The 24463-nt window shown below is 31.5% G+C and overlaps 1 protein-coding gene across 1 annotated transcript in view; it reads left to right on the top strand.

Moving 5' to 3' along the window:
* Positions 1-24463, top strand: part of LOC126772734 (ras-related C3 botulinum toxin substrate 1) — a 231044-nt gene that overhangs the window by 146645 nt on the left and 59936 nt on the right. The gene's annotated exons all lie outside the window — the stretch shown is intronic.

Here is a 24463-nt window from a genome sequence, read left to right as displayed (position 1 = left end):
CTCTTAAAATACTTAATCTATAAAATATTTAACTTGTAGTCTTATTTTTTGTTAGATTATGTATACATTAAGAAAATATGTTTTTTGACCAGTCAGCCAGTGTACATTGTTTATTAAAAGTGCCTGTTTTTTAATCAAAGAAGTTTTAAAATTGTTCTAAAATAAGCTGGATAAAAGAATATATTTCTCATTGTAATAAAATCCCGCAAAAATTGTACATTCTCACAACATCAGAAATGCTAATTCGCATTAGTCTTGTTCTTTTTGTAGAATAATTTTATTAAAACACAAAATGACAACTGAATAACATCTTTCCTCTTTTTTCAGCTTTAGTATACATGTGACGCCCGAAGCGAAAATGGCACAGTCCAAAATGGCGGGTGAAAGATCAATAGGACCTACCAAAAGGTAAAGCCATCTCTTTTCCGCTCGATAAATTTATCCTTTCTTCTCTTTCTGACGCGATGCCGCGTCGTAACAACGATACGTCGTATGACGAAGTGAATTTCCTACGGCAAATTTTCACATAGACTTTTTGAATATAAATCTGTTAGAGGCCCTGGTAACAACATGTTTGCACAGCTATTACACATTTGCGACAAATGTCCTGATCCTGTTCCCTTTTAGGTATATAATGTTTCGGTAACATTCATCATGTTTATTCATATAAGTACCCTATTATTAACGCCTATGATAAAATAGGTGGGGTGAAACCTGTTTTCAGTAATATATGCTGAAATGATTTTTTAAATGATATATATTTGTAATTGACGTCACCTTCTTCAAAGATAACTAACGGGCACGTAGTTGAACTAACATGCAATTAATTGGCTATTAATCTAGATTGTTTTAAACTTCATAAAATCTGAAATATTTGTACGAAAGATAGCTTGAAGTATGAATTGGAATTCTTCGAGAAATTGCGATAAGAAGAATTGATGTTTAAACTCGAAGGTGAAGTTATTAATATACCTACTTTAGTGTGAAAGAATGTAATTTAAAAAAGCACTCTTCGAGTATTTTACGCTTAAAAATTCTTGGATAACTTCGAATGGTTATTGCAAATAGTAAGAAGATTTCATTTAAGTTGGCGCAGACGACGGGGCTATTGAACCAGCTACTTTAAATTTACATAATCTCTAACAATCAAGACCGTGCCTAGACCAATTTATGTTAAGAAAGTTATGTTTTCATTTAAATGTCCTTCAATAAATATTACTGTTATTAAAAAAATACTGCAGCAAATTACTTTATGTTATACAGATGAGTCGATATCTAGCCTGAAAGCATTAAGTTTTATATCTTCATTAGAGTAATACATTAGTTTCGCGGTTCGTTGGTAATCGAAGACTGAGTGCGGTACTAGAAGGTGCTCGATTTATAGTATTCTCACAGTTTTAAAAGCAAGCATATTGTGGATATGCGATTTATTCTTATCATGTAAGAGTCGAATAGCTTTTATCTTTTCTTATTACAATTTATGATAAAAAAATGATCATTTGAAAATATATTACATTTACGATGCAGTGTTTTTAAAATTTGTATTGTTTGTAAAGTAAATAGCATTTCCCTTTAAATATACATATGTAGCAGATAGAATATAAGTGACACAAATTTTATAGCAAATATGTTGTTTTTGTATTTAGTAATCTAATTCGAGATATTATTCTAAACTTGGTCAAACAATATCTATATTTTTGCTTTCAAAAGCTTTCAAATTTGCTTGCAAATGAATTTAAAAAGTCTTGGGGCGAATTTTAATTTAATTAGCCAAAACAACATCCCTTTTGTTAAGAGCGATACCTAGAACAGCATTCTTAAATGTTCTTTAAAAAATAGTCAATCAAAAGTTAACTTTCGTGAGACGCATTTACTTACGTTGTAGTCTGTTACGTTTAATGGATGGATAAATAAATATATATTCCAAAACAAAACCATAATGTTTATTTCCAGGCCTAATGCAATAGCCTCTCGAAAATGTTTGATCGATAGAAGCATTTGAATAAAGTTTAGATAAATCGTACTTAGTGAAATATATTTCAAATTTATTTATTACTTTAAAGTTCGTGAAATATTGTACGTTGAAAAATTTCACAGTGAGTGAAATATGATTGAGAGATTAAACTCGTTATTCAAATGAAAACTTTAACGTATCGATATATCGTTTTTATATTTCTTTTACGATAAATTATAATAAATTAAAAAAAAATTCGTTAAGAAATTTGCTCACAGAACAATTATTGTTATCAAAATTAGACTACTTTCAACGAATATGTTACATAGGAGGATGGGATTGAAACGATCATTCCTGAGCGAGCATGTAAGGGTCGAAGCAAAGATAAAAAGGGTTCGTTCGAAGAGCCAATATCGGTCGGAAGGAGGTGACAGGCCCTTTACTAAGGGAACCTTGAATGTCTATTCAGTTATGTGGATGTGTTAAAAAGGGTTATCATTAAATTAAATTAAAAAAAAATATGTTAAGTGCTAACTATTCAATTAATTTTTCATATTTTTGAATCTTATGAGGATTATAAAAAAATATCAAATTTATTTTAATATAAGCTATTAAGTTAAATAATTTCAATTTTTTTTTAATTTGTTTTTGTTAACTCTTTAGATTATACTAGTATTATCTGTAGTAACTATAAACTTATATGAAATCAAATTAAAAAAACATTCTTACGTAATGAATAAAGCAAAAACAAAAATTAAAATAATATATAATACAAATTTACTTCAAATCGTAACTATATTTTGTGAAAGAAAGCTACTCTATTTAACTGCATTCTGATATTGAAGTTTTATCAGACATGATTCAGTATAAATATCGATGAATAAATTACAGCAAATTCAAAACCGGTACGAATCGCGGGATTCCGTGACGCACTAAATATGATTTAGACTAGACCATTTCTAGAGATACAAAACACATCGTTACATGTCGAAATATTCACATAAGATATGTGGTCCAATATAAAGAATATGAAAGGACATTGAATCCCTGGTCTCAATGTTATTTACATGAACATTCCGATAAATGTAAGAAGGGATAGACCTATTTACCTTCACCAGGCCATGATATGCGTAATCTCTCGGAAAAGGGCCCCGTGGTACGAGATGCGAGATCATGCATGGGATGACGGTTTTGTATTCATATTGAATTATTCGATAGACGCATCCTATTCGATGTATTTGCCTTCTGTATTTTTGATGCGTGGAACAGAAACACGAAATTGAGATACACCTTCAATCGGATTCGGGTTGTGCGCAGAATATAAAATTGAACGTAAAATTGAGAAAGGGCTGGGTTAAAAAATTTAACAATCCATACATAAAAAATACAAGAAATTTATGAATAAAATTGAGTTTTTGTTATTTACGAAGCTTGCTTGGCTTGCATGCAAGCACTTTCGACATTTACAAATAAATAAATTATATGTAATGCTACATAACACCTTGTTGGGGGTAGGAGGAGGTAGTTTTAACCAACAAGAACCGGCTTTACTCATTTTTAGAAATATAATTTATTAATTATATATTTTATGCAAGTACAACGACTTTTAACATAATTTAACGAATATAAGTATGTGAATATTTAATAATTTAAATCATCAATATTTTTGTTTAAAAATCATGACTATTATTCATATTCTATTCTCTTGAATAAATAGCATTAAATTAACATTTTGCATGATTTATTGGAAACAATGCCATATTAATTATTATTATATAATATCTTAAGCTAATTTATGTCATAGTTTGGTGATATCAATTAGAGAATTATTAGTCATATAATGGTATTATTTCATACAAGCAAAGCAAACTACTGTTGTATCGTGTACGTCCTTATAGCTCGAATAACCACCGTACAATTATTATCGCGTAGATTTATGAGAGGAGTACAGACAGAATACAAATTATATTATTGCTTGATATAATATTTAGCGTCTATTCAATACTTCCTTACACCTGATGACGCTAAACATTTAATTAATTTCTTTAGATAATGGGGTAAAGACGTTACAAAACTAGGTAAACAATTGATATTTACTGTCTAAGAATTTTCTGATAAATTAAAGTAGTTAAGAAGTATCTTAATTTATTGAATATATCTTCTGATATTATTAGAGATTTTATGTTTTTTTGTAATGTTATTTTCAATAGAATTCTGGGAACGAGAATAAATAAAACAATTAGAAATGAGTGAAAGAAATAAGGAGATTTTAACTGTGCCATAAAACTTGGTTTGAATTTGGTAGCCATTTTCTTAAACAAGATTAATTAAAATATAATATGTGTCCCAATTTTTTTTAACGACATCGTTTTAAATTGAATATAAAATATTGAGTATTAGAATATTGTAACTAAATATAAAAATCGTTATAACATATTTTATTTGCTGTCTGTATTTGTTTGTCGCTGCACTATTTCTGCATTAATTTAATGACGTCATAAATTCTCTATCAAAATCAGCATAGTACTTGATAGTCGTGAACATAACTTCAATATTCTGCTTAAATTACATTGTTAAATACGTACATATGTTGGGTCATTATAAGGTAGAAATTAGTTTAATATAAATTTTAGTAAAAATATTAATAAATGTTGAAACTTTGAAACAATTGGAAAAAAAAATATTGATGTGATACGTAAATTAACATTACTTACATTTAAAATGATAATCGGATCTCGGCGAAGTGGATCTCATATGACCTACTCTTACTGTCAAGTAGCGCACACATTGCAAGTATCCAAGTCTGACTTGAATTGATAGTGTTAAATGATAAATAACTAAAAATATCTTAGAAACATGAAAGGCTAAGATCGCAAGAAAGTAAGAACCGCGAAGGACTTTATACTTCTTGTAAGCGTTATTTTGAAAATCATATGTTATTCTGTGGTATGAACTAAGCTTGTTATGCAGGAGAACCTTGTTCGCTTACGTTAACGATATGTGAAAAAGAGTTTTCTTTACTGGAGTATACTGATTTTAAGAGAAAAATTATATAATGGAAAGTACAAAAAAAGCACAAAAAATATACACCCAGTGTAGTTGCATTGTTGAGAGAGGCGTTTGGTAAAGGGCTAGTAATGGTATAGAGAGATATCAATAGAAGAGCACGCTCGGAGTGATACATCGTAGAAAATAGCGGCATACAATGTACATTTTAGATTATGATGCCTTTTGCTCAATACATTTGTGATAATTTTCTTTCAATGCATGATAATGCTCGCCCCATACAGTAATGATCATTTTTGAATACGCTGAAGATATTGAAATTAAAAATTTCGGGGCTGATAGTACGTTTGCCAGATTCGATAGAGCATGTGCGTTTTTGGAGCATAATTAGGTGGTTTGATAGTGGTGGTTATTTGGTGGTATTAGGTAATTTGGAAGATAAGATAAATATAAATAAATAAATCTTTTACCATTTAACATAATATGATATTTTAAAAGCTCATTGGTAGTAGAATGAAATATGCCTTAAAATTTAATTGATGACTACATTAAAAGTATACTTGACGCATCCTGTTTTGACAAAAGAACAAAAACAAGAAGGGCGACAAACTAAATAATGAGTCGGTCAAACATTAGATTTTTTTATCCGTTTTAACCATTTTTACTGACCTGACTGTACATATATACATAGTAGTATTTCATTTCATGATCTATTTTCAACATTGCAACAACTGTTTGAGTAATTTTATCTTTTCGCGTTTTTATATAAATGCATTTGTGCTGGTGTATTCTAAAAATACATTTCAATAAAGTTTTTACTTCGTAAAGCATCAAAATGTTCTTGTTATAACATAAATCCAGCCTTTGGCGTTAATAAATCTGTGATTCGGCGCATCCAATTTTTGGAGCTTTACGAGAACGGGTCACTAAAATAAATTTACCGTCCTCGACCGACCAGTCAAAATGCAGTGTTTTATATCCTACAAAAAAACTACTGTTTCGTTAATATTAAGCCGTTAAAATATTGTAGTAATCTTTGCATACTGTAATAAAGTCTCATTGCATCGGTTTTAACACATTCATTCATATAGCACAAGCCTATCAAAATTCGATAATGTTATTGAAATGAATATATGTTAAAAATTTAAAAAAAAAAGCTTACATTAGAGAATATTACTTATCTTTTACCCTATTTTAAGAGACGAAACTTTCGAAACTTGAAGACGACGACGAAACTTTAGGTAGGTACTACGTCAATTCTTACGTCCAATGTTATTAGAAAATATTGTAATTAGTAATAATTTAATAGGTTAAACAGTAATTTTTAATAAATAAAAAAAGGAATGCCTTTAATAAAAATTATTTAAAGATTGTTATAATAAATAATTTGAACATGGCTTAATATTACTACTGAAGGGTTCTCATTAATGCCAAAACACAAATTTTCATAGGCTCCTAAATTGTAGCTGTCCGTGGCAAGCGCATATCTGCCGCACATTATGTTAAATTAAAGCGAACTCCCAACTATCGTCGATATTGAACCCATTATCTCATAGAGTAGGCACATAATTGTGTTTCAACTTTATATAATGAGCAAAGATATTTTTTAATTCAATTAAATAGTGCGTATATTTCATGTTTGGAAGTAATCGAAAAGAGTCGACAAAAAACTCAGTAGATGGTAAAACTTTATCAAGATTCACAAAAGAATTATCCCTTGTTCGTGTTCACTCTTTTATAGCGACGCTTAGAAATATGAGATCTTAATTTTTTATGCATATTTTTATACTTCGTATTTATATACATATATTATTCAAGACCTATTTGGAATGGTACTAAATTACTGCACTTGTCATACAAACTGATAGAAGTAACCACGTCTATTTCCGAAAATGTATAATTTAATATCTATTTGCTTGTCTTTTTTAGCCTAGGTATTTTTTTAAATTATAGGCTGGCCGATGAGTAAATGAAACACCTAATGGTAAGTGGTCACCACCACGAATATACATTTGCGATATATGAAATAATAACCATTCTTTACATCGCCAATGAGCCACCAACATTGGGAACAGAGATGTTATGTTCCTTGTGCCTGTAGTTACACTGGCTTACTCCTCCTTCAAATACTAAGTGTTGGTGCTTAGTGGCCGAATATCTGATGAGTGGGTGGTGTCCACCCAGACGGGCCTGTACAAAGCCCTACCACCAGGTAAATATACCAACACATATATTTTATCGAAAACAATACAAAAATATGTACTATTTGTTTTCATATCGAATAATTATAATTTCATTAAAAACACTTAAAAATTATTGTATTAAATGCTACAAATGTATATTAATGTAATATTCGCCGTAGGATTAGTATGGCCGAGCCAAGTAATACATTAAATTGGCGGCGACCCAAGCTGGTGTCGCCTTGTCCAATTAATGGGGTTTTGTATAGCGAATTTGTGTTTGAAACTTGCTATATGCGACTGGTGGATATTGTTTGAACTGTATGGGCTTCCTCTTTGTTACATACTCCATTAATTAGTTTGCTTACCTCCCTTCGAATGGACGTGGAATAGTGAAAATGTTTATGTAAATTTAGAATTTTAAATTAAATAGCAAATAGAATAATGCAGATATATTAATGAGACATATATTCAATAGTCTTATAAAATTATAATTAATCTAATTTAGTATATATTATATAATTATATCGATTAGAAATTTGTCTCGACATGAAAGTATGATAAATATTTTTTGATTAAATATTTTCCGTACAAATATAAGTACATAATACTCACATATTAGGTCCTTACATATGAAATTAGCGTTTTGTCGTACTGACCACTTTGATCTGAAATATCTCCTCTTTGGTTAAGAATTCCAAATTCAAATTTATAAATTCATTTAGCTGGTACATTTGAGTTTAGAAAACAGTCATTCATTTGTTTTTTACTCATTACTTTTTCTTTGGCGTCGCTTATTACCGCACAATGGAAAACATGAAATATCGGTATATTTACGAGTACGAGTTCTACCGTGGCAGCAGTGCTGCAGAAACAGCTCGAAGGATTAATGATGTGTACGGCGCTGGTAACGCAAAAGAAACCACGGTACGTTTTTGGTTTCAACGGAAGAACGGAACGAAGCGGATCCATCACAAAGCATTTCAGTGATAGCTACAGGCTTCGGGGTAAGTGACAAAACTGTAATCCACTTGAACCAAATCGGGAAAGAAAAAAAACTTAAACGATGGGTACCTCATGAATTGAGTGAATCGAACTTGCAAACACGCGTCGACTGCTGTGTTACTTTGCTCAACCGATGCAATAATGAAAGGATTTTAAATTGTAATTGTTATTAAAATTGTGATGAAAAGTGGATACTGTACGATAATCGGAAGCGCTCGTCGCAATGGCTGAACCCTGGAGACCGAGCCAAATCCTGTCCTAAACAAAAATTGACTCAGAAAAAGTTACTTGTGAGTGTTTGTTTCTAGTGCCGGTGTCATTTACTACAGCTTTCTGAAATCTGGCCAAACGATTACGGTAGATATCTATTGTCAGCAACTGCAAATGAAGGAAGAACTAGCTGCTAAACAACTGAGATTGGTCAATGGCTCTAAGCCGCTGCTGCTTCACGACAACGCAATACCACACACTGCACAACAAACCACCACTAAGTTAGATGAGCTACAATTGGAATGTCTGCAACATCCACCGTACTCCCCGGACCTTGCAACAGATTACCATTTTTTTCCGGAATTTGGACAACTTCTTACAAGGAAAAAAATTCAACTCCGATGCGGCAGTCCAAACCGCCTTCAAAGAGTTTATTGATTCTCGCCCCCATGGTTTTTTTAGTAAAGGGATCAATGAACTACCTATGAGATGGCAAAAGTACATAGATAATAACGGTGCATACTTTGATTAATTAAATATATTTTACAAAAAAAAAATTGACTTTATATTCCTCCCGTACAAAACGCCAATTTCATATGTAAGGACCTAATATTATGATCAATCATAATTGTTAATCCCACTCGAAATGTGTTTTTAGCACTTACCTAGCCATCAACCAGCTACCACCCGATAAGGCATCTTGTTATACCTAAACCGCTTATAATATTCGATTTGTTTTTTCTATGAATATACACGCCCATAATACATTCTTCTTCTTTTTCTTGTGCCTCCACCACTGGAGGTTGGCCGTCAGCTCAGGGAATTTTTCGCGGTCTCGGTCGGATGTTGCGCAACCAGGACTTTTTTCTTCTTCCAGCGTGTCGTTTGCCCTCTACTTTGCCCATCATTATAATTTGGAGCAGTTGGTATCGCTCGTTTCTCAAGACGTGGCCCAAATACTCGGTTTTTCTCTTCTTGACGGTTTGCAGTATCTTTCGGCTACTGGCGACGCGCTGGAGTACTCTCACGTTTGAAACTTTCTGTGTCCATCTAATACGGAGCATTCTGCGGTAACACCACATTTCAAAAGCTTCTAGACGCTTCTATAATACATTCAGTACTCTTAATTATAATGATTGTATTGAGTATTAAGTTTTTTAAATATAGAAAAGCTTACTCGACATTAACAATAAACATTTCCTACGATATTTTTGGTTTTTAGTCATGTAAAATTTCATAATAACCTTCTTTCACGCTGGCGTCGGAACACCAAGGCTTGATATTATAAGAAACTATATAATAAACAAACTACTAGTATTATATAATTAGGCACTTAAATGTATTTCAAAGTTAATTTATAACAATTCTTATGTTTGAAAAATGTTTAAACATTTGTAACATTATACATTGTTATATTTTTTTTAATATCAGGCAAGAAGTTATGATATCTTAATTTTTGTAGACCTAAATTTTTTCAATAAAATACTATATAATAACGAGAAGCTCATTCACACAACCTCTTGGGTAGTCACCGAGTTAAGCACCTTAAGACTCACTCAAGTGTCTTTTCTTCTAAACGTATATTTATAAAATGTTCATTCTCAAATATTTTTGATGAATATTCTTATTTTCATACACTTGACAGGACGTGGTTTTCTAAGGAGCCGAAAATACATAATCTTAAAGCCGAGCGATGTAAGATGGTTATAAATCATTAGCTGTCAGCATCACGAGTGTTTTAGCCTAGCTTTAGCTTCTTAGTACGCTTATGGATTTCACATAAGAAATTATTAGTTATAAAAATATAGTAAATCGTATACATACATTTAAACTTCAATTCCTAAAATAAAATTTTAAATTAAGAATATTGCGATTAAATAAATCCATATTGAAACTGAATAACGTTATTGCTGCCATTTGCTCTGCACTATCACCAACGTTCCTCAGTGACAATATCGATCTGGTTTTTATGCAGTTTTTTATCTTCCTCAAGTTGTAAAGTTTTGCCAATTTAATTTTTGTTGTATTTCTTATCAAAAGTCCATCTAATAAAAAACCATGCGGGTGATTTAATCACATACCAGAATGCTCATCCGAAATCTTTATTAATTTAGTTTATATCCAGCAATATCTTAGTACTTAGTGTGTGTAGAATTATCTTCGGATTCCAGTCGGCCGCTCTGAGACAACATGGGGATTTATCATCGGTTTAATACGCGTGACCGCTACATAATCCCGACAATCTGTTGTTATGACTGACTTGGACATTGTACATTATGAATTTATGCCTACAGTTTAGTTGCATAGCGATTTATGGATGCGTAATTTGATTCTAAGCTAATAGTTACATGCTTACGATACAATATTACTTTGCTTATAAAACGAGTATCTTCAATTAAATCTAAAGGAATCGAAACAAAAGGAGAATAACAATGAGCTATATATAATTTAAAAGAATTGTATACAATTTCCTTAGAAACATCTTGCTTCGCAGATAATGTAATGAGGGCAAATTCAATTATCCCGCGTTCTTTTGTTTTTCTCTACAAGAAACAAACGAGTCCTGATAAAAGCAGTGATGGAAAGTGCACATTTATTGTGCAGTGTACATTGCCGATTTGTACTGTGGAGCATAGTTCCGAGTTCCGATACAATGCTCGCCCGCGAATTCCGTTTCCCCCGCTGATTGCCGCGGGAAAGAGCCGGCGAGGTCTATTCAAATATCCCCTGTCTGTTCACACCCCTCCTCACCCGCCAGCGCCTCGCAGTCTCGTTCATATTTCGTGCTCCTATTTTGCGCAGCATCCCCGGGTATCCAAATGCACTCGGCAGACTTTAAAAGGACGTAAGTTTCCTCTCGTATCTTCTAATGTAAACTTTATTTCAATGTCGTTAGGATTATTTTAAATCGTGACTTGTCTGGAATTATATGATTGTTCATTTTGGAATGTTTCCGCCTCCCAAAGCCCGGAATAGGGGTAGAGATTCGGTACAAGTAGCGTGTAGGGGCGCGGCTCGCCACAAAGTTAGACGCGACTGAGCTGCTGACGATAACGACGCTTCAAGCTAATTCTGTTCAGAGAATCATTTTAAAATATAATTTCAACAATGTTGATGAAAACAGAATTCAGAAGGTATGTATCTCTCTTTTATTTGTTATATTTATTAGTGTTATCTCGCTGAAAGGTCCCAAGGGGTGAAGTTTCCGTATAATTTGATTGCGTCAAACGCTCCCTAATGTGATTCTGTACCCTCACCTTTCACTGAGTGACGCGTACAAGTGTTGTTGACTTGTTGTTTCTATTCTGTTTTGACTTCTAACTGACATTATTTTTATCTTTTCATTTACTATTCGTGGAAATAAAATATTAAACATATTATTTCCATTTTTACAGATGCCGTGCTTCGACTTTTGCTGCAGGCGCTAGTCTTCTGTTAGGTAATGTATAAATAATTATTATTTAATTTTTTTTAATTTCCTTTTTTTATTTTATTTTTTCCTTCACGATTTATATCTGTGATTGTCATTTATATCTTAATTTATATCATTTTCTGTTAACATTTACATTTAATAGGGCTTTCCAAACTCCTTAATCGTCGACAAGATTCCACTGACGAAGCCGCTCTTATTATAAAGACGACATTAAAACTTTTCTCATTATTAAAGATCCTTAACGTTATGTTTGCATTGGAGCAGCGTGGTGGAATAAGCTCCCAACCTTCTCCTCAAAAAGGGAGAGGAGGCCTTAGCCCAGCAGTGGGACATTCACAGGCTGTTACTGTACTGTAACGTTATCTTGTCAAATGCGATAAGAAATTTCATAAACAACACATGCATTTTTAAAACTTTATTCGAGTTTCGAAGATATCCTTACAATGAAATTACTTCATACGATTTTTTGTATGACTATGATATGATGACATGAAAAAATAACATACATCATTGAAATCAGCAGAAAAATTGTAAATAGCAATTTTTTAATAAATTAATAAAATATTTATTCAATGATAAATTTTATTGTTATACTAAAATGGTAACGAATCAAAAAGCGAGTAATTAGGATCTACTAAGAAAACAAATGTGAAAATGTAATTTTTTAGCCAAAACATTTTTGATTTTGTTATAATGCAAAAAAATAATATTTTTAAGAGCTTTGTCGCTAATGCGACTTTGTCGCTCTTTTAGAAATTACATACACAATATAATTGCCGGATACAATATACTTCTTCAGCTTGAAGCAACGTCCACGTTTATATACATATTTTTGTTAATTGAATTAATTCAGGCATCAATAAAATGCTATTACATCCTCCTTAACTCATTAAAAATGTTGCCGACTCGGGACGCCCGACAAAAAAATCAACAATTTTTAATTAAATAAAAATGTGAAGTTAAATAAATAAAACATGGTTTCGATAAAAAAATAAATATATATGAATATAAATCGCTTTTATGTGCTTAGCGTTTATATTCATATAAACGTTACGCACATAAAAGCTAGTAGAGTGCGACGACACGGAAAGGGGATAGGACGGCATATGCCGTTTGCTGACACGGCATATGTCCAGCAACAAAGGCGAGAGGATGTTGAAGCGTTAATTTCCTAGTTAAATACTTTCATTTTCTAATACATTTTATTAAATAATTATATATTTCTAAAACGTAACCATACGTATCTTCAGTCACCTCACAAATAAACTTTTAAGCTTAGGCGCTTTTAGAATACCAAATTTATTTCATGGAAATTGACAATCCAAGGTACAATGGTCGAGATTGTGATAGGTGCCTATGTAGTTTTGATCTTTCATCAAATGTTGTCCGACTTCCTTACCGGGTTTTTTCATTTCTGTATTCCATACCGGCGTTAGACCTTAAAATTCAATTGAATCATGTAAATATGTCTAACTATACTCTTTTCATAAATAAAAATATTATCATTCTATAAACTACACTCAGATACGGAGTTATTATTAAAAATTGTATTCAATTGAATTTCCCGTTTTAGCTAGACTGACAGCTATTTCGTTACTCCATTGCTTAATAGAAGATATAATTTATTGCAAAGAGAACATTTTTGCGTTATATATATATGTATTTGATTCATATATATATATACTATAACCTATATAATGTAGTAACATATTTGACATAATATTATTAAACGTTATGCGTTATCGAATTAGGACAATCTAGTCCTGTAATGATATATGTAAAGTTTTAGTTTATAAATAAATAAATAAAATATATACGCTATGCGGTACTAAAGCAGTTCGAAGCATTTAGAATTTTGATTAGAAATTACATATATAGAATATGAACTATGAATAGAAGAATATGACTCATTCGTTAATTCATCGCGATATTATGAGAACTATAAAGTCTAATTTGACATGGAGTTACGTCAACATCGTTACGACTTCATTTGCGTAGATTTATTAGTAGTATAGTAATTACAGCAATTAAAAATAATGGCAATTATATATATATTACCAAAAAGTATATATCGTTGCATCGCAGTTATCTATGATCATATAAAGACAAGAAATGCATTTTGTAGTCATAAAACTATACTCTAAAATTTAAGGTTGTGTCGATTCAATAGCGATTAATCGCTTGTCGCAATTTCAAATTAATTGCTACTTTTGACTCTTTACCCAAACAAACGTAACTTTTTCGTAAGAGGAATGGAGTCTTTGGCCAGCAATGGGAATTTTATTTTTACAGACTAGTAATAGTAGTCTATTTATCTTTATCATGACCATATCAGTACTTAATCAGTATTAGTTACGTTTAACAAACAGTTTTAGGCATATTTAAATCAACTTATTAAAAGCGATGTTAATAATTACGATTTGCGTACGTAAATGAATTGCGACTAGGAAAAAATCATTTTTACCTTGAATTCTAGTATGATTCTTTAGGGATATCAACGCGGTATATAATACAAATAATAATAAAATTAAAATTACGTTCATCATTCCAATGATATGATAGAACAAATTACGTTAAGCAATATTTTTACTTCCTGGCAATATTTTACGCAAAACAGCATTACTAAGTACTATTCAGTTGCAGTCGGAAGAGTAAGTGAGCCAGTGTAACAGGCTCTAGGAAATAAATATGAGTTCCTAAGGTTTCTGGCGCACTGGCGATGTAAGGAATGGTTAATATTTCTTACGGTGCCATTGTCTATGGGCGGTGGTGCCCACTGACCATCAAGTGGCTCATTAACACGTCCTATCAAATAATAAAAAAAAAATTAAGTCACACTTAATTCCGTCACAATATTGTCATGATCGCAATTAAAAACAAAAAACGATCGGAAAGCTTAAGTAAACATCGTGCCTAATTATATTGTGTTTTGGAGTGATATTGTCGTAATGAAACTCAAAATGCAATCTATAGTACAATATAGTAGACCATTGCAGTAGCTATTAACGCTCGACACGGGCGATGAAACTGCGAATAACATGCAACCATTACGTTTTACAATGTTGTTAACTTCGTGTTGGTAGAATGTCAAGCTGTTTTCTCTTAACCAAAAAATATTTAAAGTATGCCTTTGAGCTTACTTGCATATAAGATGTCTGGAGAATATTACGTCTTTTCTTCTCAAAGCAACAGACTTAAAACATATAAGCTGATAAAGCTCTTATTATTAACCGATGTTAGACATTAATGTTTCGTATTTAGGACCAACGTACGTAATTAGAACAAAGAACAATAAAAAAATTGGTAAGCATACTTGTATTAGCCATCCATATCCAAATATTAAAAAAAAACTAGATACCAGTCCTGGCTTTCCTCGGGTAGTATAAGGGTCTATATAAAATGTTGATATCGTAATACATATAACTCGGCTGATTTACGCAGCGAACACCAGTAACGCAGCATCCTTTCCAGTCAGCATATTTTTTTCCGACGTCTCGTCGAATGAATTATATACTTAGATTTAAGTATATTATAAAATAAAAAAATACAGAAACGTTACTTGGTTATTATATAAATAAATAAACTATCTGTTCTAGCTTCACATAGATAGAATAAACGTCTACATAAAACTCTTTCGGTTATGTTGCACACGCCAGTAAAACTCCCAGTCGGCATGATTTTTTTCGACATTTTTAATTATAATAATTATAATATCCTGGGATATTTTTTCACACACGGCCATCTGATCCCAAATTAAGCTTGTACAAAGCTTGTTCTATGGTGGTTTCCATAGCATGACTTCCACAACTGATACTATACTACATATACTACTTTCCTTTGATAAATACATACTTATATAGATATTTATACCCAGACTCGGGACAAACAGACATGTTCATGCACAAAAATTCCTGGGTCGGAATCGAACCCACAACCTTCGGCGTGAAATTCAAGTATTTACCAACCACGACAACCGGCTCGTTAATTACACAAAACCTCATTAATTTTACATCTAAACGTTCCTCATGAATCACTCCGTCCATTGGTGAAAACCGTATGAAAATCGATTCTTTAGTTTTTGAGTTTATCGCGTTCCGGCAGAGATGCGGCGCTAGCACTTTGCTTTATAATATGTAATGAAAAATAGCTTAATGTACCCCACATAAACCACAAAGTTAAATAGGAATCCTAGAACTTTTGAAAAGCCTTTGAATTATAGTATTAATATGTTTTACGATGTTCATTATTTTTATAACGTTTTTAGCGAATCAATATACTTTTATTCTAAGTAAAACGATAAATACTTCAAGAAGTACCTACAGATTATGTATCAGTTAAAACACAACACATAAAACAACCATATCTTTCATTTAGGTTACGGCGTCAATTATCGGTAACAATTTTTCTTACCGTAGCGTTTGAAGCCGTCGTTAATACCTGTTGTTATCACAATCGATAGTAATCTTTAACTCCATCGTAGGAAAATTATTCAGGTCTTATAAGGAACACTCATGAATTAAAACAACAAGCGGGTTAACTCATATATGCTGCAGGTAATATGTCTTTAAAACATTATATTATAATTCATTGTTAGAAATAATTTAACCGTATCGGAATAACAATAGTACTTTCTTATTGAAAATATTGAAATAAATATGGTGCAAAATCGTTACCGCATAGAATAGTAAGAGCGCTGAAAAACAGCATTTCTCGGTTGGATCGCTATTCCGATTCTCTGAGCGAATAATTAAAGTGATAAGATGCGGATAAAACTTATTTACGGAAAATGTTGGTTTTAAATAACTGGTAAAATTTGCTTCAATCTGGTATCTACTCATAAGGTGTAACTCCTTACAAATATATTTAAAATGTATGACGTAGCCTCTCTTTAAAATATACAGAGGAATATATTAGTTATTCGATTTTTCTAATAAAAACGTGATTCTGTGATGAAAGAATTTTGCATAATAGGGATGATATTTTTCCATATTTGCGATAAAGCTCTTCTTTTGTCTACATATATTTATTGTACTTTATATTGTTAGGGAATTGTTTCAACATAAAAAGTTGTATTAAAATACAAATTCTAAATAACCAATAAAAATATATTTCAATAAATGTTTCTATATTCTATATTGATATGATATTTGCAATTTGGTCGCATTATAGTAAAGGCCGAGATGGTCCAGTGGTAAGAACGCATGAATCTTAACCGATGATCGTGGGTTCAATCCCGGGCATGCACCAATGATATTTCATGTGCTTAATTTGTGATTATAATTCATCTCGCGCTATACGGTGAAGGAAAAACATCGTGAGGAAACCTGCATGTGTCTAATTTCGCTGAAATTCTGCCACCACACCACATGTGTATTCCACCAACCCGCATCGGAGCAGCGTGGTGGAATAAGCTCCAAACCTTCTTCTCAAAAAGGGAGAGGAGGCCTTAGCCCAGCAGTGGGACATTCAAAGGCTATTTCCATTACCACAATTACCATAGTACTTTATATTTTGCTAGAAGCTTAATACTGTGCTTTGCTTGTTTTCAAGTTATATCGAAAAAAATCAGCTCACAGGCTTAATAAACGTACATAAGAGTGTTACTTCTACATTTCCAACATGTATGTACGAATATACATGTTCATATTCTATGCATTATTCCAGCAGACTGTTACGAAGCGTTTATAAGTTTCATATGAAACCTCTTTTATCCCATAATATGGTTAACTTTCTCGCTCTATTACAACAACAAACACTCAATTCCCTGCTGGCGTCTGATATGGCTAAAGCAATTTTGTATACGAGCGGTTATGAGACTCGGAGGATTGTCTTGTTTGCTGACGAGAATTGAGATTTTCATACGGTTTCAACTAAATTAAATCCATGAAGATAATTTAATATATATGTTTATCCTGATTATACTATTATATTACTCAAACTATAAGTAAATTATGAATGCTATGACGGGCATTCTAAGAGATACTGCTCTATAAAGCTACGTTTTGTGTAAGAATATTTAATATATTTTTGTCGTTTTTTGTTGTTGCTACGACTACTTGTTCGATGTAATATAAAAAAAAAGTTGTTATAGATTTTTTAATTTGGTTATAGGTACTGGGAGCTAATTCTAATAATTTATAACTGTGACCATAAACCTCAGTATAATCGTAACTGGGAGAAAATTTTACTAATTTATAAGGATTACGATACATTTCCCGTATTCCGGTCGAATAGGAAAAAGGTTAAACGGCCGAAATGAAAAAATTAAATTTGTTGAATTAAATTAGTAGATATTGCGTCAAAATAATCAGAACAATACTTACCACTATAACATTTACATATAAAAGTAATAATAATTAAGAGAAACAATTGTCGTAATTGTATTCACGCAAAGAAAAAGTAAGCGAAACTACAATATCTTGTAACAAGTTTTATAATTATGCTTTATAATAATTATGCTATTATTATAATTATATTATTATAGTTAAACGTTTCTCTCCATTTGAATTCAAAATTAGTCCATTTAAGACGTCTCAAGATATTTCTTGTTATAAAATAATTAGTTATTTCAAATGTTTTATTATATTTTTAAACGAGTATTATTTCTTATATAATGAACAAAGGCAGAAGTAATTCTTCTTTACGACACTCTTAAAGCACATCTGGTTTATTTAAGAACTTAAATACTAATTTTACTTTATTATCCCCCGCGCTAAGATTTTATTTCACCGCAGACATTAAAACGAGGCGTAAAATTAGTACTGTGAACTATGAAACCGACAATGAATAATTAATGAGCTGAACTTGACAAGTATTAAAGTAAGTTTATGAATTCTACATTTTATATCCTTCCAAAAGTTCTTTCAAAGTTTCGTTAGAATGGGATTTATTTAAAAGTTTGTTAAATTTATTAACTTAGAAAACGTAACTTATAATCAGGTCAATATCATTCGTATTTTGTTGTATATTTAAATTCCAAATGTATTCTTTATTTAAATAATGTTACACAGAAAAATGATTTCGTCTGTAAATTTAGTGAAATGAGCTTAATGTTACAAATTGCAAATTGTATTTTTTTACATCGGTTTTTAGGCACTAATCCTAAAGACGATCTGCCAACATCGTAAAAATAAACGATGCAGTATTTTCTTATACTTTTTACATTTCGCACTAATGATGCCAATAATTTATTCTTTTGTGATTTTTATTTTTATCCTTGTAAATGACGGGCTATTTAAAATTTTGATACTGAGAACCTCTCATTATTACCAAAATAAATTCTGTAATGGTACTAAATAAATAAGTAAGTATAATATCTACATCGAATGTGGTCTGAAGCCGCACTCCACAAAATGTTGGCATTTCTCTTAATTACGCTTAATTTACTTAACGGTCTGGATCCGTAAATACAATCGTGCACAGAATTTGTACAACGGTTCGTGCAATCTAATACGTATGCTAATTTATGAATGCTCGCCGGAATTATAGATGTCGCTCCGCGCGCGAAGTTACGACCCCCGGTTAACCCCACCCGCTTACCCGCCACGGCCGCCATCTTGCTATCTGATTTTACTCGGCCAAATTAAAATGCACTAACGTTGCTGATGTACTTTTTCATCTGGAAATGTTTTTTCGATTGCGAGAGTATAATTACAGAATTGGTATATTGTGCCGATATATTTAATTTTTAATGTTGCACGTAAACTGAACGATATTATAATAAAGTAAATAATACCGCTAACACGTTTAAAGAACTTAAAAAAAGATACAATATATAAATAATTCGATTGGAGAGATACTATAGCCGATATAAGTAATTAAGAATAAATCATTGAACTAATAAAATCACATTAATTTTAATAATTAATTACATACGGCGATAAACAAGAGATCATATCAGCATCCGATGAAAGTTTCATTATAATAATTTAATTATAATACCGCTTTAAAGGGAAACGCTTGTATGTTGGGATATAAAGTATAAAATACAGCGTAATAAAGTGTCACTATCATGCAAATTTTAACTCGTTGAGTAAATTCGAGCAAATGGACATTGGCTTAATTTATGGGTGCATTTTCACCAGTTCGAGCTTCACTAGTACAATATACAGTAATTCAGAGCGGGAAACTCGTATATAATTTTTACTGAACAAGTTTCGTGTAACTTAAATCATATCGCATTAATTTAGTTGGCGCACTGGAACTTGAATAAATATGAAATACGACTTTAACAATTCGAATAATAATTTAAAATAAACTTAATAAAATATTTTATTTTCTTAAAACGTTTCAATATATAAGAAATTAATTAAATTATTAAATTTTTGAAGAAAAAAAATACTCTACACATTGATCGAATTGTTTTATATACTGATTATTTAACAAATATAGACAATAGTTCTTTATTGAAGGATCTGCTTAAAAGCTATACGATAAACTTCGCCACTAGATTCAGATATATTTTTTGATATTCATATAAAACATAATGTACTTTTTCCTTCAGTCTCTTAAATACAAAAAGGATTTAAACGTTACAATAATATAATTTGAATTTTCTTCGACTATTTTTATTTTAAGCACACTTTTGTAAAAAGCTGAAAATATTTATTTAAACAAAAATTTGCATTCAACAAAGAAATTAACTAAAATTATAATTATAAAAATCTTTCACTGGTATGTTTCTTGATAGCAAGGAAATATACGATGAGCTGTCCTATTATACATGAAAAATATTATTTACAAAATAAACTTGACAAAATTTAGAAAAGGCGTTCTTATCGCTATGTATATATCTTTTACATGACTGCAAAAAATTCAAACGCCCAGAACATGTCCCGAGCTAGTTCATATATATGTAAAATTATAATGTTATGTATACTGTTTTTTAGGTATACTAAAAAAAATATACATAAAAGACATGTATATAAAACTGCACCATTGTAAATTGCTATGAGCTGCTATTATCCCGGCTTAAAGTTACCTAGCCAGCTACTAACAATAATATAAAGTACTTATCTTTTTTCTCCAAGTTTTGTATTTCTCTCTAACTCCGACTATTCACAATAGAGGAGGATATGCAAATGCAATTCCAGCTAACAGCGTCCCGGCGAGACTTATCTAAACGATGCGTCGTATTGTGAACGGGTTATCCACCCGCAAATACTTCGAGTAAAGCCGAAGCGGTTTTAACTAATAGGATTAGTTGTCACTATCTTAAAATGAATTGTCTTGTGGGAACGTGTTTTTATTAAAAGGATTACGGAATAGCTTTAATATAAACTGAGCTAAAAATAGTAAATACAGAATTTCTTGCCAGTTCTTCTATATAGCAAACATATTATATTAATATATTAATATAAATATATATATATATATAACCGTAAACCGTAACAGCCTGTGAATGTCCCACTGCCGGGCTAAAGGCCTCCTCTCCTCTTTTTTTTTTTGAAGAGAAGGTTATATATTTATATTATTCTAAATCGAGATAAAAATTAATCGCGTGAAAAACAGTATTTTTTCCATATAAAATGTCATCGCGAAACCCAGCCTGCACAACAGTGAGTAAAAAAAAGTAATGAAGCATATTTATTTTTATAAAAGGCACAAATTACAAGCTATATAGTCATTTTAAATCTTACATCCAGTGTAGATACGAAGCTTAAGCAATGTATTTTGGAGCCAAATTAACATTTGCATAGAGTAACCGAGCCAGTTTCACTATGCGGAATGCAGATATCGTCTGGAATTTAGTGTTGAAGCAATTGTCTCTGTCGCTAGCGCACTATGTAGTTAGAACGCTCGGTCCATTACGCTACGACCAAGTAATGTGCTCGTTTGGCTTAAGATATTGACCTAACGAAGTGTTCGGTTGAATTTATACATTAATACGTACAGCCATTTTTAAACAGTCAATATTGCATTTACACTAATAATTTATTAGGTATTATAATTTTAATTGTATGTTAAATTTAAAACATTTTAAGATAAGTTATTAAAAGTATTTTAAAAAGTGGTTACTTTTTTACATTTTTGATTTCGATGTCTTGCAATTACGGTATTTGTTTTTTCATTTTAAAATTAATTTTCGCCAGTCCTTCATTAAATAATGTTAGGTAAATGTTTTTCCTTTTATCCAACCAGGCTTCAATTTCAAGTTTATATTTTTTATTATTATTTTTTTGATAAATCACATACGTATTACTGATATATAGTTATAATTTTCATTTCTACAATGTATACAACTTGTAAGTTGGCCTTTAAATTAACATGAATATGTTTTTTCATTCAATACGGATAATTATTTCCACAGGCCAAACTCCAATAAAATAAACCTCACTGACATTTTATAGTTAAAATATAAAGATAAAAATTAAAGACCTGTAAATTTATCGAACATTTATTTCAGATCATTAAATAATTTTCGCTTTAAAATTCAGCAGAATTCAAGCCAAAATGTTTAAAATGTCGATGGTATTTTTACTTTAAATTATGACAGGAATAACGGTCAGTTTGCGCTAAGCCCTAAGGTCTGATGGCACGATAGCTTTGGCGCGATGCCAGCCGACCAGACTGATTTATGTACCGTTAATATTTTCATTGAGTTTAGGTATAGTCTGGATTTACAATCGAAATTTCTTTAAAATTACTATGTATATTCAATAACAAAACATAGTTTACTGAGCCGTTACTTCTCAGGTTTTCATTCCCGAACCGCTTGTAGTTTTGATTTTGACTATCAATAAGGAAGTGTTATTTGGAATTGAATTTGAGTATCGATTATCTTATTAAAATAATTTGGAGTCCTTGTATACGAGTCGTAATGAAACGCCTGCACTAATAGGGTGTTTTAAAAAAAATGACCGTTTTTAACCAAATATTTGTATTATTATTTCTTTGATATAAATAAAATTAATACTTGAAGTTTAGTCCATTGTTATCAACCATCATTAGCCATCTGCTAGCCAATTGCTCGATCCCACGCTGATACCTTGGGATTGCTGTCAAAGAACTCTTGGACCGCAATTTAAACTTATGCAAAATTATCAAATATTTTTTCTTGAAGAAAATGGTGTATGGATCGAAAGAAGTAGTAATCTGATGGTGCGAGGTCTGAACTATATGGTAGATGAGGCAGGAGTTCGAACCCATGAAGTTCTTCAAATTTTTCTTTGGCTCGACGGCAAGTGTGAGGACGAGCATTATCTTGTTGGAATAAAACTCCTTTTCGGTTGGTCAAAGCAGGAAAATGCTCTGATAATTTGGCGTAAAATTTATCCAGTTGCTTGCAGTAGAGTTCAGAGTTCATAGAGCATCCATCAAGACCAAATTTGTGACGGTTAACACCTTTAAACACCTTTAGCCCAATGGTAAGAACATGTGAATCTTAACCGATGATCGTGGGTTCAAACAAGCACCACTGAATTTTCATGTGCTTAATTTGTGATTATAATTCATCTCGTGCTTTACGGTGAAGGAAAACATCGTGAGGAAACCTGCATGTGTCTAATTTCACTGAAATTCTGCCATATGTGTATTCCACCAACCCGCATTGGAGCAGCGTGGTGGAATAAGCTCCAAACCTTCTCCTCAAAAAGAGGAGAGGAGGCATTTAGCCCAGCAGTAGGACATTCACAGGCTGTTACGGTAACACCTTTAAAATTCCAAAAAACGCAAAGCATGGGCTTGAATCAAATTGCCCCCTTGCAGCAACCGGAAAAGCTTTTTTTCAGTAAATTTTCACAAATTGCTAACCTCTTAGCTGATTGCTGAGAAATAAGTTAGTGACAGACCACTCTTTTTCACCTTTCTCATGGAGCTTACACCATGCTCCCTGGCATGTTTGCGAGTACTTGTAGACTTGTAGAGTAGTACTCGTAGATTTGACTAAACAGGCTTTCTGCAGAACCTCATCAATATCCATTAGTCGCCTGGAGTCCTTCTTCCTTTCCAACGTCGTATCTCCACTGCTAAATTTTTCAAATCAACGCCGCGCAGTGCACTGATCATGGACACCTTCCCCTTTATATTTAATAATTTCACGAGTTGCTTGAGCGGCTGTAATTTTTTTTTTCTAGTAATGGCTTAAAATTACGAGAATTTCGTAGAAAACTGTCATGTTTCTTCTCTGAAACAAATAACTAAACCAGGCTTTTTTTTAAAAAGTCGGATAGGAATAATCAAGTTTAGAGAATGCTCTAAAGGAATTATTAAGTATTGGTAAGTATAAAATAGGATTAAAATATTTACAGACTTTTAAATCTTAAATATGATAAAACGGTCATTTTTTTGATACATCCTATATTTTGATCCCATATAATGTTATTAAAAGATTATTGTATTTAAATTTCTAAAATTATTATCTTGAGAAAATAAATGTCTTTAACCGTAAAACTATTATCTTTTTTAACAACGATTCCGTTTCGAACAAAAGTATAATCTTAACGTAAGTATAGGCTTAAGTATAGGCTTAAAGTAAACAAAGTTATCGAATTTGATTTTGTACAATATTTTCGTAATAATTTTTAAAATATTTACTGTGAATTACCATTGTAAAAGGTAATCTCTAAAGAGAAAAGTTAAGTCATTAACTTTAATACTAAGAGGAAAGTTTTTGTGTAATGGGCGTAAGTTTAATGTAACCGTCCTCGTCGTGGCTCCAATGTACATTGTACGTAA

This window comes from Nymphalis io, chromosome 13, assembly GCF_905147045.1.
Source record: "Nymphalis io chromosome 13, ilAglIoxx1.1, whole genome shotgun sequence".
Classification (NCBI taxonomy): Eukaryota; Metazoa; Arthropoda; class Insecta; order Lepidoptera; family Nymphalidae; genus Nymphalis; species Nymphalis io.
The sequence above is the reverse complement of the archived record's forward strand: the minus strand, read 5'-3'. Positions and strand labels throughout refer to the sequence as shown.